A 16826-nucleotide genomic window follows, 5' to 3' on the forward strand; every position below is an offset into this window, starting at 1 on the left:
CCTGGCTGAGTTCCTGGCAAATCAGCACTCCTGACTGAGAAACCAGAGCTGCAGCCTCCTAGGGATTTATATGCTGTGCATGGTAAGCGGGGGCTGCAATCATTTTGAATGAGGGCAGTGCTACAGACAAAGCCAGCACGGTGGTATCAGGAGCAGGATTTGAAATGGGGAGCACAGAGATGTGCTCGCTGATGCAAAAGAAGGGATTATTTTCCCCACTCTCATCAAGAATGGCATGTGAATTTTCCAAGATCTCCAGAACCTGCTTTGAGAGCCGTACAATGAAATGCATGTGGAAGAGGTGGTTGTGAATAATCCCTGTGCTCCTCAGCTGGAGCTGTGCAGAACATGGAAAGTCTCAGGGAGGCTTTGTGCTGTGCTTGTTCCCAAAGAAAATACGGAAGAGCTGAAGCATCTTTTGCAAACTGGTACTTGCCGATTTGAAAATTAAGAGGAAACTAATTTGCAGGTGCTTTTACCAGCCAAGGAGAAAGGCAGCACTCACTTAGAGTGTTCTTGGCAGCAGAAGCTCAAGAGGAGTGGAAAACTAATATCAATTGCAAATATATATATATGTATGTATAATATGTATAAAATATTTAGCCTCATTTTTGCTCTAGTAAACATTTTGAATAAATAATTTCTGACAGCAATGGATGAAGCAGGATGGGTCTGTCTGCTAAACTTCTGAAAAGACACTGTGATTTTCCAGTTTCTGACTCTGGCCCTGCCTCGAACAGGCCTTAGGGCTCTGTTCAGAACATTCACTCAGCGCCTCTGCATCTCCACATGTCCACACGGGCAAAAGAAGGAAAGAATTTTCCCCCCACACGCTAATGATAATTTGTTGACTGCTGGAGAAGGATCCCACAGTAGAAGGGCCTTTGGTCTAACCCAGTGTGGACAAGCTCATGTGCTTATGTTATATTCTCTATGCGTATGGCTAGAAAAGATGTTGAAGTTATTAACTTCCTTCCCTGAACTCCAGAGGGGAGGAATGAGAAACACAAGGAGGCTGTTAGAAAACAACTTCATCATTTTCATCATTCTTGAGGATGTTCATTAATGTCCGTTATTAAAGCTTCAGTTCACTACATCCACCATTACATTTTCCATGCAATAGTTCTTTGAAGAAAAGTCTCCAGTAAATGATGGACCTTTTGTTCAGCCTGGCTTGTTTGAGTGTATTCTTTGAACTCCATATGTTTCTGTTCATGCTGAAATCATGACCAGAGCTGTTTCCTCAACACTGTGGCCCAAATTCTACCCTTATATACCCACATGGGATTCTTCATGAACTCACTGGAAACCACAAGAGGTGACTCAGGCCTGCTTCGCACTAACATAGTGCTTCGTTTACTGTTTACTCTGTGTGTGTCTAAAATAACTGCCTTTTGGATTTCCTACAGTTCCCTTACTGTATTGCAAAAGGTTTTCCTGGGGAGAGCAAAGCCCCTATCCCTAGAAATACAGAACAGGGGACTGAGGGCTAAAGAAATTTGATCCTATAAATTGTGTTTCTCAAGCTGATCACGAGTTGGCTTCAAGATTAAATGTTATCAATAGTTTGAGTACTGACCATATGAAATAACAAACAGAAGCCTAGCCTTTTTGTAGTGGTGCTGAAGGTATTTCATCATCTCAAAAGCATTAAGGTACTAAAGATAGATGGTGTCTGCAGCACCGATTACTGAATAGATCTGTTTTTTCTAACTGCTGATACACCAAGCTGCTTTTACTGGTCTGTACGTTATAGATGGGGACAGAATGCCACTTCTCAAGAGGATGATTCTCTTTATGTCAGATTTCATTCCATATAAATAAACGAAAAAGGTGAGCTAAAACTATGGATCTATACATTTTTTTTGCAAAGACACAATAACAATATTATATGTAACAAGTCTATTTTCTCTGATGTTTAATTCCTTTTCTTTTTAATTGGTTAAGAAACTGTGCCTGTATCTCACAACTCAGGTGTGTGTGGGAGTTGAATGTATAGCAGACAGTAAAGCATGTAAAGCTCATCAGTAACAGTTAAGTATAGTATAAGCCTGAAGAATTTGGAAAGCAGGAATTCTTGAGCTGGATACAGCTTTGCCACTCAGGTGCTTTGGGGTACAGGCCATGTTTCCTTTGCTATCTCTGGCCTGCAAATTAATCAATGGAGGAATACTCTTTTCATAAGAAGAATGCAGACCACTGTGTCTCACTTGTGGATGTATTAAAAGCAAACATGGCATTTATATATGAAAATAGCAAAATCCTTCAGTTACAATTGTTTTAAGGTGAAATCTGTAGACATCATAGGTCTGTATGGCTTCTAGTGTCAAAGATACAAATAATTAGTGTCTGTCTAACTATTGCCTGTTTAGCTAACATTTGCATAATTTATACAGGAAATAAAGAGGTGAGTGTTACACATTTAAGTAATTTTATAGAATCACTGATTTCACTATTTGGAAACTAATGAAAAAACTACTTCATATTTTGGTCCACATTTCTAATGCATCTTCCTGAACTATGCTTCTCATATTTCCTTTCCCCAAACAACCACATGAGTAAGTTTCAATACCAAGATGGGCAACAGCAAGGAAATACCAAGATTATTCTATGAACATTCACAAAGTAGGACTAAGGAGAAGGTTATAAATTTCTGTTCAAAGACTAGATTTAATATGTGACTTGCAAGATCCATCATAACATGACCTTCTGATACACCTTAGTCTATCTAAATAGACTGTTGTATATTGCATGCACAGAAAAGTACTCCATGCCCAATAATGCATTGAATAATTGTGATTTTGAATTTGTGAAATATTCTGAAGAATGGATTGTAGGGACTCCAGAATGCTTCATTATTGTGCAACCCCGCCAAAAAAAACAACCACAAGGAGAAGTTGCAAAATTTAAAACCTTCTTCATTGCAAATAATTAGCTGTTTCCCATACATACAGTTATACAACAGAAACAATTTTATTGTGATGAAGTTTAAGTTAGCCTCATTTAAACATTTGTTGAGAGGATCTGGACCTGGAAGTATGTGAAGGCCCTCAATGGATTTAATGAGTATTGGACCTTGGCCAGCTCTCTAAGAACAAGAGCAAACATGCAGCACTCGAGAAAAAAAATCAAACTAGTAGCTAAAGGCTGGGAAGGCAAATATGGTAAACTTGGGAAAAAATGCATTTAGCTGCTTTCCATTTGACATGAGGTCTGATTTATACCACGTCCATTTAAAATTTTCATTGTACATGATGTGAGCAAGTTTTTTGTACTGCCTCCTCAAGATGAGTTGCCATTTAGACCTGCAGTTTATTCAATAGAAGGCCACTAGATACCTCATGTACATCAGGCCAGGAACTATATCATCAAATTCATAGTCTGGAATTAGCAAGTGTGAGCTTTTCTGGCTGAGACTGGCAAACGGCTGGCCGTTTGGACGCCCATACGCTCCTCCCAGTCACTGTCAACCCGGAGAAAGCATCCAGCCACTTCTGCCTGAGTGACTGGCTCTGTGGAAAACAACCCCACTAACAAAGCGGTCTTGCACACAAAGGCAAGAAGTTTCCTAAAGCACAAGATGAAAAGGGATACTCAGTGAAGAGAACCAGCCTTCCAAGGTGCTGTATTTGGATGTCCAGAATTTATGGTGCCATTTTGTGTTCCCTAGACCAAGCGCCATTCTGTATGCCCTTAGAATGGCACCTGTGAGAGGGGTGGACAAAATGGCCGCCAGTGGGCAGAGTCTCAGGGCAGAGGACAGCCCTGCTGTCACTACACCGAGGACCTGGCCTTCTACCTCAGAGAATGAGGTTGCTGGCACCGGTGAGAGCCTATATTTCTTCCTCTGGGCATCAAAACACTCACTTGGGAGCACTGACCCATGAGGGACATCTGGGGGAGCACTGACCCGTCAGGCACATCTGGGAGCAGGGGGGCAAAATGGCGGATGTTTGTCACCAGGCATTTTTCTGGACATTTCGCCTCCCCAAGTGTTCCCTGGGGACTAGAATGGCCCCATGGCCCATCCTTCATAAAGCGAATGGGAAGCCTGAGCAGGAGGGCAGAGTCTCGTACATACCTTAAGATACAGAAAGAAACCAACAACCCTGCCTATGTCTGTTGGCTCTGTGAGCCAACACCAGTGTGTTAATGGGAGGAAGGCATATGCAGGCTTCATATTCTGTGGGAATGGAGACCCCAGCTGCTTTTTGCCTGAGGCACATGCGTTTGGCCCCTTAGGAAGGGCATTCTCCTGGCCTGAGCTGGCTTCCAGCAGCCTTTGATAAAACCCCGGCCTTGTAGTACTTGACAGTCAAAGCTCAAAGCCGCCCCTTCATCTTGAGACAGCCCTAGTGCAGAATTTGGGATGATTCCAGCATAATACTGGTGTGTTGTTTGCAAGGAAGGAGCAGACCTAAAATGCAGCTTGCTACTATATTATCTCAATAGCATGGTGGTGATTAAATTACATGGCAACCACCATGTTACAACCTCGCTGTCAGTCACAGAATCTGCCAGGTTATTTATTTGCACTGCCGAGTCCAGAATCTCAAGCACTGTGGGAGAAATCATGGGACTTTTATAAAAAGCACAAGATGAAATTAATACATCCATTTTGGTTCTCTTAATTTTGTGCCAGTTTTCAAACTTTAAGTCGTGTTGGCTGGAAATTGCAGCAGGAAATAGTGCAGAAATTGTATTAAATCTGAAAAGCTGAAAACTCCAGAGAGCTGAGATTTTTAATGTGTTGCCTTTGGTTGTTATAGTAGATGGTAGAGCATGAAGAGTCCTATGCTACTGCAAAGACCCTTGCAGCCTGTAGTCAAAAAACTCCATCAACTTTCTTAGAGTTCAGCTACTGATGAATTTGGTCTGGTGAATCAGGCAAAGGTTGGTTCCGCATCACGTCATTCATTACATTTTGATGTAGACTTGGATGCCTTTTGCTGTGCCTCATAAAGCAAAAGCAAGTACTGGGTTTGCACACACAGATGATTTCTCAAATGTTTCCTGAGGAAGTGATTGTGGAGCTCAAGCGACCTAGGTGTGACCTTAGTATCAATTCAATTTTGAGATGCTTTAAGAAGTTTTGCTTGAAAAGCAGGACAGGATAGCTGTGCACGGGATACTGGTGAACAAAGGTAGAGAGATTGGATAGATGTACTGGATGAAACAGTGAGTCAAGATACCGTGCTCCAGATCTAATACTCTAGATACACTTTCTATAACAACTGTTTCAGTTCTGCACATCCCAGGAATCGATATGTGCCTTCGGAGTACGAACAATAAATCTTGCAAGGTGCTACTACAATAGCGGCTTGCTTAAAACAACATACATTCACGCTTAACAGCTTTGCAAAATTGGACCTCGAGGGCGCAGTACTCTTTGGGATTCATTGCTTAGTGAGTTTTGCTCTCTGTTCGATGGTGCCATTATTCAAGCCATGACAGTTTTTTTCCATTATGTATCCATGTGTTTGGAACTGCTGAAAAAAAGATCTGCTCCAGATGGAAATGTAGTGTGCAAACTATCCAAATGCAATTTTTGCAAACAGCATTTCAAGAACAGGGACTTCACAATATGGGCACTAACAAGAACAGGAAAGGCGATTTGAACGGGGCTTCTAGCAGCTTTTTCCCACTTAAAGACAATGTCATGGGACACTTCATTTTACACTGTCACGAGGCTGCAGAGTTAGGACAGCTAAAGCCAGAGAACAGCTCCAGTAAGTCCTCTTTCATGGGGTGTCCCACAGGACAAGAGCCAGAAGAACATAAATGGTAGCTCAGCCCTTCTGTGCAGTGAGCTGGAACCCCAGCAGGCCTGTTTTAGGAAACCCCGCTTGTGAGTCAGAGGGATTTGTATTGATAGGCCCCTGTAGCTATCTCTGGGGCCCTGCTGAAAAAGGTAATGCTTTGGCTAGGAAAGTTCAAAGGAAACAGAAAGGCTCCAGTCCATTCCTTGGGGACAATTCTTTCAAAAAAATATTTAGAAAAGCAGGGTTGGAGCTTTAACTTGGAGATATTTGGGGGTGAAGCATTTGAAGATGAATTTTAATAAGTGAAGAGGTAAGCAGCTGCTACTATACTCAGCAGCCCAGATTTATCCATCAGGACTGTCTGACGAATTGTGAAGGGGCAGGCTTCAGGCTGACTCCCGTCAAACTCGGCATGCAGTACTGGAAACTGAGGCTGGGAAAGTTGTGGTGAGGAGTTGAACAAGCCAACAGCTGTCTCAGCCTGCAGATTTCATAGGTGGAAGGGGCAGTCCTTAGGGTGTCCTTAAAAGAGTCTGCTTCTAGGGCACTGGAAAGATCATGGATGAGGAAAGAAGCAGATCACAGTGGGATTTAAGCTGTGTTAAGCTGATACATTTTCTTGGAAAACAAGTGCTTTTTATATTATTGCAAGTTAAAATGCTGGCATTTGTAGCTTTGCTAGAATTTAATCTGTTTATTCTCTTTATTGTCTGGAAAAGCATGACTAGGCTATCGCCATTTTAGGCTCTGTTTTGGGATGCTGGGAGTGGTCTTCTGGGATGGATTACAGTGTACTGTGAATCAATACCCTCACCTTGCTTTTAAGATAATTATAAGGGAGTAAGTTCCATAGTGGAACTAGGTACCTGAAACATTAGGAGCTTCTAGCCAAAGCATAGATATATGTGACTGCTCCAAACTAAAGCACATGTGAGGTCACTCAAGAATTTGAACTATGTGAGAAGGTCTTGGGGCTGTGAATGTATAAATTATGGTCAGTCATAGACTGGTTTATTTTTGTTTTGCAGTGATTTGTTTTGTCAATGTCTTGAGTACAGTTGGACCTCCAAGTCTTTCCAGTACCTTCTGGCTCTTTGCCTACCACATATGTGTAGACAACCAGGCTGAAATTTCACATTTGCTGACAATTATTTTATTTCCATACATCTGTTAACTTTATGCAGTTCCACATTTCCCTCTGAGTTTTTCCAACAATAAAGTTAGAATTCGCCACTCTCTTAGGGAGTTTGAAAACCTAATTCTTACTACTGTCTAGGAGAAAATAAGCAACCAAATCTTTCACCTGTCTTTCCTTTTCCCATCCATGTAACTGATTTACAGAGGCTCATTGCTGTGTGAAACCTGTGAATTGTTGTCTTTCATTGCTTTCAGCTTCTTGATCAGTTGTCCTCACCAGATTTCAAAAGAAACGTAAGCACTGAGGCTGGAAGCCTCTGTCACAGTTGTTCAAGGCTAGCTAGTTTTTCCCTTTGGCTATTTTCTAGAATATGTTCTTATACATAATGTATCTTTTTCTCCGTAGGCTTCTGTTTCATAGTTCTCCAAAGCCTTGGTGCTTCCTTGTCAATAAAGCTTGGCACACTTTCAGTCACAGTGCTTTGGAGCTTTATTCTTTTGTGGCTAAGAGTCACTGCTAGAAAATGCCTGAGGAGAGCACAGCTCTATGTGATAATGAAGGTTTAAGTCATTAGAAAGGGAAGCTTATCTTAAATAGTCTTTTCCACAATTGTAATAACTAGGTTTTATTAGGTTTTGACATTTCTTCCTAAGAAGAGTCTAACAGTGGTGGTAAGGACTGGGTTGGAGAGCACAAATGGAAGTGCAGCAAGGCAGCGGCATGGGTCTGCTCAGCTTACTGGCAGGTGCATCAAGAACTTGAAAAAGAAAACTTGGTCAATGTTTTCGGCTTTAGCAACAATTTATGTTTTCATCTAGGAACATAATTTTTCAAGTTGACAATGTTCTATTGAGTTTTTGCATAAATAATAGTTAATGATCCAAGTAACAGACTCATTAATGATCCAATGTAGTTGAGGGGGAATAGAAATGTCAGCGGAGGAATGTGCTGCAAGCAATTGCATCCAGGTAACCCAAGTGCCAACCTGTTCCTGGGATAGATGGGGACAACCCAGTGTTCAGGGGACAAAATACCCGGAGGCAGTGAAAGTGCTAGAAATTACTAAGAACGTGTGCTGTTGCTGGGGAACAGAACAGCAGCAATGGGGCTAGTGATGTCTAGTCCTTCAAGACATTAAGCAGGCATGATTTATCAGCCACATGGTTTGTATAGGTAACTGTGGTATCTTAGAGGCTTCAGCTGAACTAGGTTACCCACCGCACAGGGGGCAGTGCCAGCCTGGAACACATAAAAATCCAGGGGCAGGGGGGTGGAAAAGAAAGGATACAGAGATCACTGGTGTACTGACCCCATGCTGCCAGTGCTCCCAGCACTGGGAGTTTGGGGAGGCAGAGGGCCACTCCAAGAGCCATGGGGCTGCCACCAGGGTACAGCAGCCAGCCAGTGCTACTCTGGACTCTCCATCCTGCCCCCTCCATGGCCAACACTGTCCCTACAAAAGCAGAAGAAAGGAAAAGGAAGAGCTCAGCAATCCAGAGCATCTCTACCCTTGAGCTGTTACTTTGCAGCAACCTGAGAAAGAGAAGGGACCAGCTTCTACAGTTTTAGGAGAGGGAGTTGTCCCTGTTGATGGTGGGGAGGGACAGCATCTTACATGCTAGTAGGCTGGGTTGTTACAATGTTTCCCCACTGTTTACTACCATTGCAGAAAACGCCCATCAGTTAAGAATTGCTCCATCTGTTGCTGTCTGAGAATTGAACTACTTTTATGACAACAGAATCCAAAAATATGGGGCCTTACAGACCCATAAGGCGCAACTGCAGGGCTCAGTTCAGATCTCAGTATGTCAGTTCCTCTGAGGCAGGGGTGGCCAACAATCAGGCTCAGCCTCTTAAGGCAGAACAAGGGGGTGGGAAGAGCAAAAAGTGGATCCCTTTGGTCAACAGTGACCTCTGTGGACTTTTGAGAAGCCAGGTGCATTGGATTGCCTCTGTGCTCAGCCTCAGAGAGCCAGCAAGACCAAACTGGTGGATAGGAGGAGGTGACAGTAAGTACTCCTCTGGGTGCTTTTGGATCTGGTAAGCATCTTTATATAAATAATCACTCAGCTGGTGGAGATTTGCAGGGCATTATTTTTAAACCTATTATCTCCTTTGCTTTTAGTATCTGTTTATGTTTTTCTGCAGAAGGCATGGGTGCTTTCTCATGCACTTAGTCTCTGCTTCAGGGCCATTAGCACACTTGATACAATTATAAATGCGCTGAGCCACAATTCAGACGTTATGATGAGCTGTTTATTTCTTTCACTCTGGGGACCTTTCAGACATGGAAGTGCAATATTCAGCCCCATTTTTTTGCTCCTGAAGTAATCACATTTTTTCCTAGCTGGAATGACACTTTCAGCAGGCTCTCTGTGAGAAAAGCAAACAAATTAATGGGCCAATAGCTCTTAAATTTACAAATCTTACACTTTTTTATTTGTTTTAAAGAAGAGAACTGCACAAACATGTATCTCGGCCAATTATTCACACCCCACTGTACTCGTATAGTGTGCAATGTCTAAGTCAGCAATTGGAGGTAATTAAATTTTGGCTTATAGGGAAATGTCTGATTTGATCTTTGAATTTCTACTTCTGACATGCCAGTATTTGAAGCCTTTGGGTTTTTTCCCCCCTGAAGTGGAAAAACGGATGGTCAAGGTCAGGCTTTTCTTGGATGCAGTCCTGTTCACTTACAAAAACTGTATTTAATGTCCTTTCTCACTGAGCACTGCAGCACTGATATAATTCAAAGCCTCTTCTATACTGCTGTCTTTGAGCACCAGCCTCACAGCTGCCTGTTCCCTGGAAAAGGAGATCTGCTCATCTGTGAACTGAGTGAGTAGTAGGAGCCATTCAGTGGGTTGCTGAACCCGTAGAAAAAAACGCACTTCAAATCTGCTGTTTACATAACTTTAATTCTAGGAGTGTTACAGGAAGGCTGCAGCAGAAGGCAGGAATAGGAAAGATAACACTGTTGACGATTCAGAAGCAAAATTCACCACCACGAAAGATCTCTATGCATTATTTACAGGGCAGGCTGGCACTACTGCTTTGAAATTACTCTGCTCTCATGTTTTGGCTGCTCTTCTGTGAGTCTGCAGAGAAGTGGGAGACAAGATGATGTAGCAGAGGGAATGTGTGAGGGCCTAGGCAGAAAGCCATTTAGATGGGTTATGTGAATCAAAAGAAGGAAACCTTGGATGTTCCTTATGCACTTCACCGAGAGGTTTTTCTCAAGGTTTAGATGAGGTTAGTTAGAAACCTTCTGGTCCTTCCAAACGGGAATACAGCAGAGCTGGAAACTGCTTTTTTTTGAGCAGTAAGGAGCTATGCCTGGCCTCACAGACCTAAGCATGTCTCATAAATTTGTTACACAAGAAGGCAAATATTTCTCACTTCCTAACCTAACTATGTAAAGCTTCCTTTGCATGCCATGAGTTAAATACATGCTGAACTCCCGGCTCATCAGTATTTTCACTGAGCTCAGTACATATGCATGCTGGAAGTTATGCACATGTGTTAGGAACTTGCTTTATAGTTCACTTGCTGAGAGATGCATAGCCTTTGGCTCTCTTGCTAGAAGCATGTACCTGCCATGTACAGTCCTTTAATTTGCCCGCCTGTTTGATTTCTTTGTTGAACTCTTAGTGTTGTTGACTTGCAGCAATTACGGAGTTTTCTGCCAATTAGACAGTGGCAATGAGCAGCAGTGGGCTCCCAAACTGGCATTCAGATGCTCTGGCTGCTCAGTGCACTGCTGAGCTGCCGCAGGCTATCACAGAGCTGTTGGCACTAGCATTTTTCTTCTGCTTGCTGAGGGCTTTTGGGTCAGCCTACAGCCTCACAAAATCTATTCAAGGAAAAATTAGAGTTGAAGTGAAGTTCTTGCATAAGAGTAACAGAGACAAAAAGGCCCCCCCCCGCAATTCTTTCTGTAGCAATTGTTAGGAAACAAAGATTTTCTCTCTGCATTAAAATCACCACCATAATTCATTGGGGAATACCATGTGATGTTCTTCACTAAAGTAAGGCTCACAGATACAGCTTCAAGGTTCATCAGAAGCCAACTCAGCTTCCAGAGCAGTTTTGGGAACCCCAGTAATCTCTTTGTGCCTCACTTTCCCATCAGTTGAATGAAACTCACATTCCTTTTTTCTAACGCCTGCTCTGTTTCACTTGGAAGCAATTTGGGTTAATAGCTATCCTAACATATGCAGTGGTCTGCAGGAGGAGGACGCCCAATTTCAGCTGGTAGTCAAGACTTATGTTTTTCAGTACTAATACAAAAATCGCTCTGGTGCAAAACCCTGTATAGACCAATTGTCCCCTGTCTAAACACCTGCAGCAGCATTCAGCACACAGTCAGGAACAGATTACAAGGGCTTAACAGCTCTCACAGTTACCATTAGTATTTCGTGCGCAGGCCTGCACCACCCTGCCTGCTCTAGAAAGTAGATGTTAATGGTGTGTATTTATGCTGCCTTCTTGTCATTTATAGTTCTGTAGAGTCATCTCTCTTTAACCTGACTTGTTGACCATGCTTTTTTTTGCTTTTCTTCTTGCTTTTTCTTCCTTTTGGCCACTGTTGGCAGTTCTTCTTCTAGAGTAAAGCAGATGTTGCACCATTCTTCACATTGTTCTGCCTTTTCCTGCTGGAGGTCTCTCTCCTAGATATTAACTGGGTTTTGTGTTACAAAATACTCATTTACTCCTGCTTGCTTAACTGCAATGAAATTTGTAGAGAAGCCTTCTTATATCTACTGATAACTTCTGTCTTGAGACTGCCCTGTGGGAACTCTGTGAACTATAGGCACAAATGGGGGCTGGATTTACTAGAAAATGGCCCCTCTCATGTAGTTGGCCTTGTATCGCATTACAGTTATGACCATGATGTCTTTTATCAGCACATGCCTAAATAAACAGACGTGTCAGTCACCACATACCAAAACTGCTAACTTCCCAACAATGCAGATAAAATGGAAATTCTCTCCAGTATCAGGATGTGGGGAGAGGAATAAGGTATAGAGCAAAAGAAGGTACGATGAGCATTGCAAACCTTGTGATGCATAACCAAAGTTGACAAATGTTACTGAACAAGCTGGCAGCTAAACTCTTTCTGGAGAGGCTAGGCATAGACTAGATAGCCCTGTGGTATCTAACCTCACCATTGCACATCCTTCACACAGAGCAGGGGCTCAGACTTCCTGCTGGCATATCTGGGCTGCTGAACTGTGCCCTCCATTGGCAAACTCCATCAACAAAAGGCTGAGCTCAAAAATCATCCCAAATACCTCTTCTGGATGCTTTCCCCAGCCAGTCAGCATCACTCCAGTCTTACCAGGTGCCATCTCAGCCACCTTGCCCTCACTGAACAGGCTCTGCATTCCTTAGTAACCCAATGAGCCAAGCCAGGGAGGCCAGAGAAAATGAAGTGATAAAACTGTGTGTTGTGGCACTGTGACAAAGGCCTCCTCACAAATGAGTTTGCCTCAGGTGTGTGCTTAGCACGGCAAGAACCTTTTAACACTGTTAGAACCACTAATACAAGGGCTTAAGGAAAAAGAACATGTAACCGGCATCATCCTCCAGGAGATCAGTGATGTAAAAATGAGAAGAAATAAAAATAATGTCTCTGTCACTACATGGCCTCCTCTAGTTTGATCCCTTTGAGACTGGGAATGAGAAAGTCCCTCCTAAAATTTCCCTTCATCCTATAGGCCATTTGCTAATTGATCCTGAACAAGAAGTAAACGTAAACATCTTCTTGGTTTCAGTGCTCCCTTGTGGATTTTTATCACTGACATGAATTTCAGTGGCATTGCACCTCCATGATACAGGATGTATCTGCTAGATCTTCTCCTGAAGACCTGCTCTGATCGAATCTGGTCCTTCATCTCTCTTATCTCCATACCAGCTCACACTACCTTTGATCGGTTAAGGCCAAAGTCAGGAAAGTTGGTCCAGACGATCCCCATCTAATGACACTTCTATGATTTTTTTTTTTCCTAGTTCAGTTGGTACTTTTCTGATCTGTGCCAAAGCCTTCCAGACAAGCTTTTCTCATGTGCACACACTTCGATCCAGCACAAGTTTCTTTGCTAGAAGGGTTTACACCTCATTCCATGCTTAAATGATGACTGAGCTCTCCTGGACCCAAACAGGGTAAATTATCAAGGATAAAGCACATTTGTTAGATGTAAACACTCCATGCAAATAAATGTTCCTGTTTACAAGAGCTCTTAACTTTCTCCCCTACATAGATAGTTTAATTTCACTCCTTAAGAGACAACAGTGAAACATGATACTGTGTTTTTAAGCTTTTATTCATTTTAATTTTCCACAAATGGTTTTCACTGTAACAATCTCAACAGGAACCAATAACACACATAATCACAAGGCCCTTGGTAATGATGAAAGTAGATCTTCTGCCAGCAACTATTACACTCATCCTGGGACTGTGAAAAACATTACACATGCTTTTGTTTGGGTGAGATAAAGGGCAGTTTTACCCTGAAAAAGGGCTGTCAGGATGGCATTTTCTTATTCGGTGGCTTTGCTCCCTGCTCATGTCAGATCTGCTGATGTTAGGGGAGACAAGTAAAATTGTACTACCTCAGGGCTTTAACCACTTGCTACCTAACAGTGTCAGATATGCTCAGTGGTTCATTATCATCCAAATTGATTCATTACCACTCTCTGCATGGCTCCTCAGACCAGCATCTCAGCCCCCCAGGAGAAGTGCAGTGGATCAGGGGAGCCGTGAAACTACTTGAAGCAAGTTGGTGTCCAGTCAGGCAGCTTTCTTGAGCAACGAGCAGGCTCCAGGACTAGTACAGCTTGCAAGGGTTAACTGGATTGTCCCATCTCTGCAGTGTCACCAGAATAAGTGACTGTCCCCATGCATGTGAGAGATGAAGAGGTGGCAGCAAGGACAAGGAAGGGCAGCACTGCTCCCCTGAGAAGCAGTAAACGCGACTCCCTCCACCCTCACATGCTATTTGGGCAAAGTAACTTCTTGGAGGTAGATTAAGTTAAGTTGATCAATTGATGGTTCTCACTAGTTATCTAAGTACCAACATGGCCCTTGTCATTCCCACCATTAAGCAGCTCTCTGAGCATAAAGCTTGCAGCATCCCAGAGTGACAGGGGATAGCAGCTATGCCATCATATAGGTGCTGTCTGGCTCAGGGAATTGAGGGATGAAATGTGAAGTGCACTGTGACTTCCAGCTCCAGGTGAGAGGTATGTGGGATGAGTCAGATGTACAAGACGACAGAAGAGCTGAGTGCCAAGGCTAGGATTTACTATGACTCCTAAACCAGCCAGTGTGTCCGTGCCGGGGATGTATCTTAACTCTCTTGGCACTCATCTGGATTTGGAGACTTTTCCCATGGCTGCCATTAAGCAGCCTGGTGAAACTGGGATTCAGTCTGAAACATTTCCCTAAGCTGTGCTGGGTTTCAGAGCCACCTGCTGTTTTTCCTCCTAAAACATGGACAGTGGTGGAAGTGCTGGTACTTATGTGAGGAGATTCATCAAAGGTGATTGACAGAAGAACTGAAAAGTGATCATAGTCCCAACTTTCTGTCTGCATCATGAAGTCCATCCTTGTAGGCCTTTAAAATTCATCTGGAATGTAAATATAGCTATACCATATTTACTTGTCTGTAGTGCTCATGGGGCAAAGACATGTTAGGAAGAAGACGTAAATGGAATGTCAAAACATTAGAAATCTTAAAGAAACAGTAAATTTTTCATATTTTCATGAATACATCCAAACAACGTTAATTTTATCATGAGCCACAAGCAAATGTATTAGCCACAAACTCATCCCTAGTCATTCATGATCTGATTTTTTTACACTTTAAAAATTCATTTAATTCATGTGGAGTTTAGAAAACTTGGAGCTTTAGAAAACTCAGAATATCAGATGCTAAACATCTTCATGTGTATTTATTTTCTTCTGTTCTAGCTTTCACTATATAAGAAGCTGAGCCTATTAATTCAAAATCGTTTCAAGACTGGAACATCAGATGTACAGTAAGGACAAAGTTACATCTAAACTCGTGTAATTTCAAAAAACTGCTCATCTGAAAATTAAAACTGAAGTGAATATACAGTTCTTAATATTGTATAATTTCAACCAAGAAGGCAGACAAAATATCACTGTATTTTTGATGTCGAGAAGTTCCCCAAAACTAATAAAGAAAAAAAGAAACAAAGAACGTTGTATAAAACCTGTTCCCCTTCCTCCATGTATTCAATACAATTCTGAAAATCAGTCTCCCTTAGTGACATAAAGGATCGCAGTGAGATAAAATTGGCAGAGGTAGTTACTTAATAATAATGTAATATAAAAGCAGACATTAAGAAAAAAATCAGCAGCATACAAATGCTGTATATGTATTTGTTTCAATAAACTTCACCTTGCTATTTCACATATGATGACCTAGAAGCAGTGCCCACTTCCATATATGACTGCCAAACCTTTATGTTCAGGAGAGCCTTAAAATGATCTTCACTTGTAAAGATACTAGAGATCCGAAAAACATTCCAGCTCACAGTATTTTAAAGTCTGAGTGCAGGGTCACTAGCATTCCTTTTTGAATGGAAAACAGATATTTGCTTGGAATAAATAATCTTGAATGATACTGCAGCCAGAGAGACCCAGCTTATCAAAACAGCTTTGAATCACAAAGATCCCCAAAAAGGTCTGGGTTTTCCACAGTGCTTGAAATTCTGCAGCTCCTGATATGCCAACTCTTGGAGCAACAGTTTGTCTGAGCTCCTGGAGGTGTGGCTGTTCACTCTGGTGTCTAAAGGAGCATTGAGTGTATGTTTAAGAGAACATAACCCCAGGCTGTAGGTCTGGAGCATGCCTCAGGATTCTGGATGGAGGATGGATTTATGATGAGTCTGGGAGCAGGACCTGAACAGGCTGTGAAATGCTTTCCAACATGCATGTGGCAGCAGAGATGCTAAGCAAGCCTAGAGCAAGCTCCTGGGTATTACGAGTCTATGTGACCAGCTAGCGTAGGGTACAAGCACAGAAGCAGGCAGGAGTCCCTGTAAGAGGCAAAGCATGCTACTCCTCTGCAAAGATAAGAAGTCCCTGGAGGTCATATTTGGTGATGCATGGCTAAGTAAGGGCAGGAAGAGATGAAAACCTAAGTCCATGTGCCCCAGGTTCTCCTCAGCACTGCACACACTGTCCAAGCCAGGGCAAAAGACCCAGAGCATTGGCTTGCAACCTCCTGCCCCACAATTCTAGAACTTATCCTACATTGTGTCTGCTGTTTAGCAGCAACTGCAAATCATTATTGACAGCTGTGGTACATGAATAAAACAGCTTGGTAGTGATCTGGGAAATCTGTCTGTACAGCTTACAAATTCTGTTTGATACCGAGGGTTTGCTATATGTGTATCTTGAATTACAAGCTCTCTTTTGAATGTAGGGCTGATGACATAGCGTCAGAATTTGACAGTCACTGAACCTTGGCAATATTCTGTTTGTATGGCAGTATCCTTTGGTCGGAAAAGAGGCCAGACCAAGCAATGTAGTCAGTGCAGGCAGGTTGGGAACTAAGCAGTGTTATCACCTGGTCCTGAGTTCTTGTTGGCTCATGGGCCTGTCAGTGGGTTTGCTGACAAAGGAGCAGTGGAGGTGCAGGAAGAGAGAAGACCTGGAATCACCCAACCCCAGCCCAAGGAGTAATTCAGGCTGTCAGGGAACCATTGCAAGGAAGGGTGTTCAGGTGATCACTGTTCTGGCTCTTTGTCTCCTTGTTCCTACAATAATAAGTGATCTTTGAGCAGTCAGTGTTACTTGTGTTTACATGCCATCTGCCTTGAAAGCACAAAATTTTAACCAGAATGCCAACGAGGGAGCTTGTAAGCTCTTGCGGGAGCTGACCAAGCTGGCT

Source organism: Aquila chrysaetos, chromosome 1 (genome assembly GCF_900496995.4).
Source record: "Aquila chrysaetos chrysaetos chromosome 1, bAquChr1.4, whole genome shotgun sequence".
In the NCBI taxonomy this organism is placed as follows: domain Eukaryota; kingdom Metazoa; phylum Chordata; class Aves; order Accipitriformes; family Accipitridae; genus Aquila; species Aquila chrysaetos.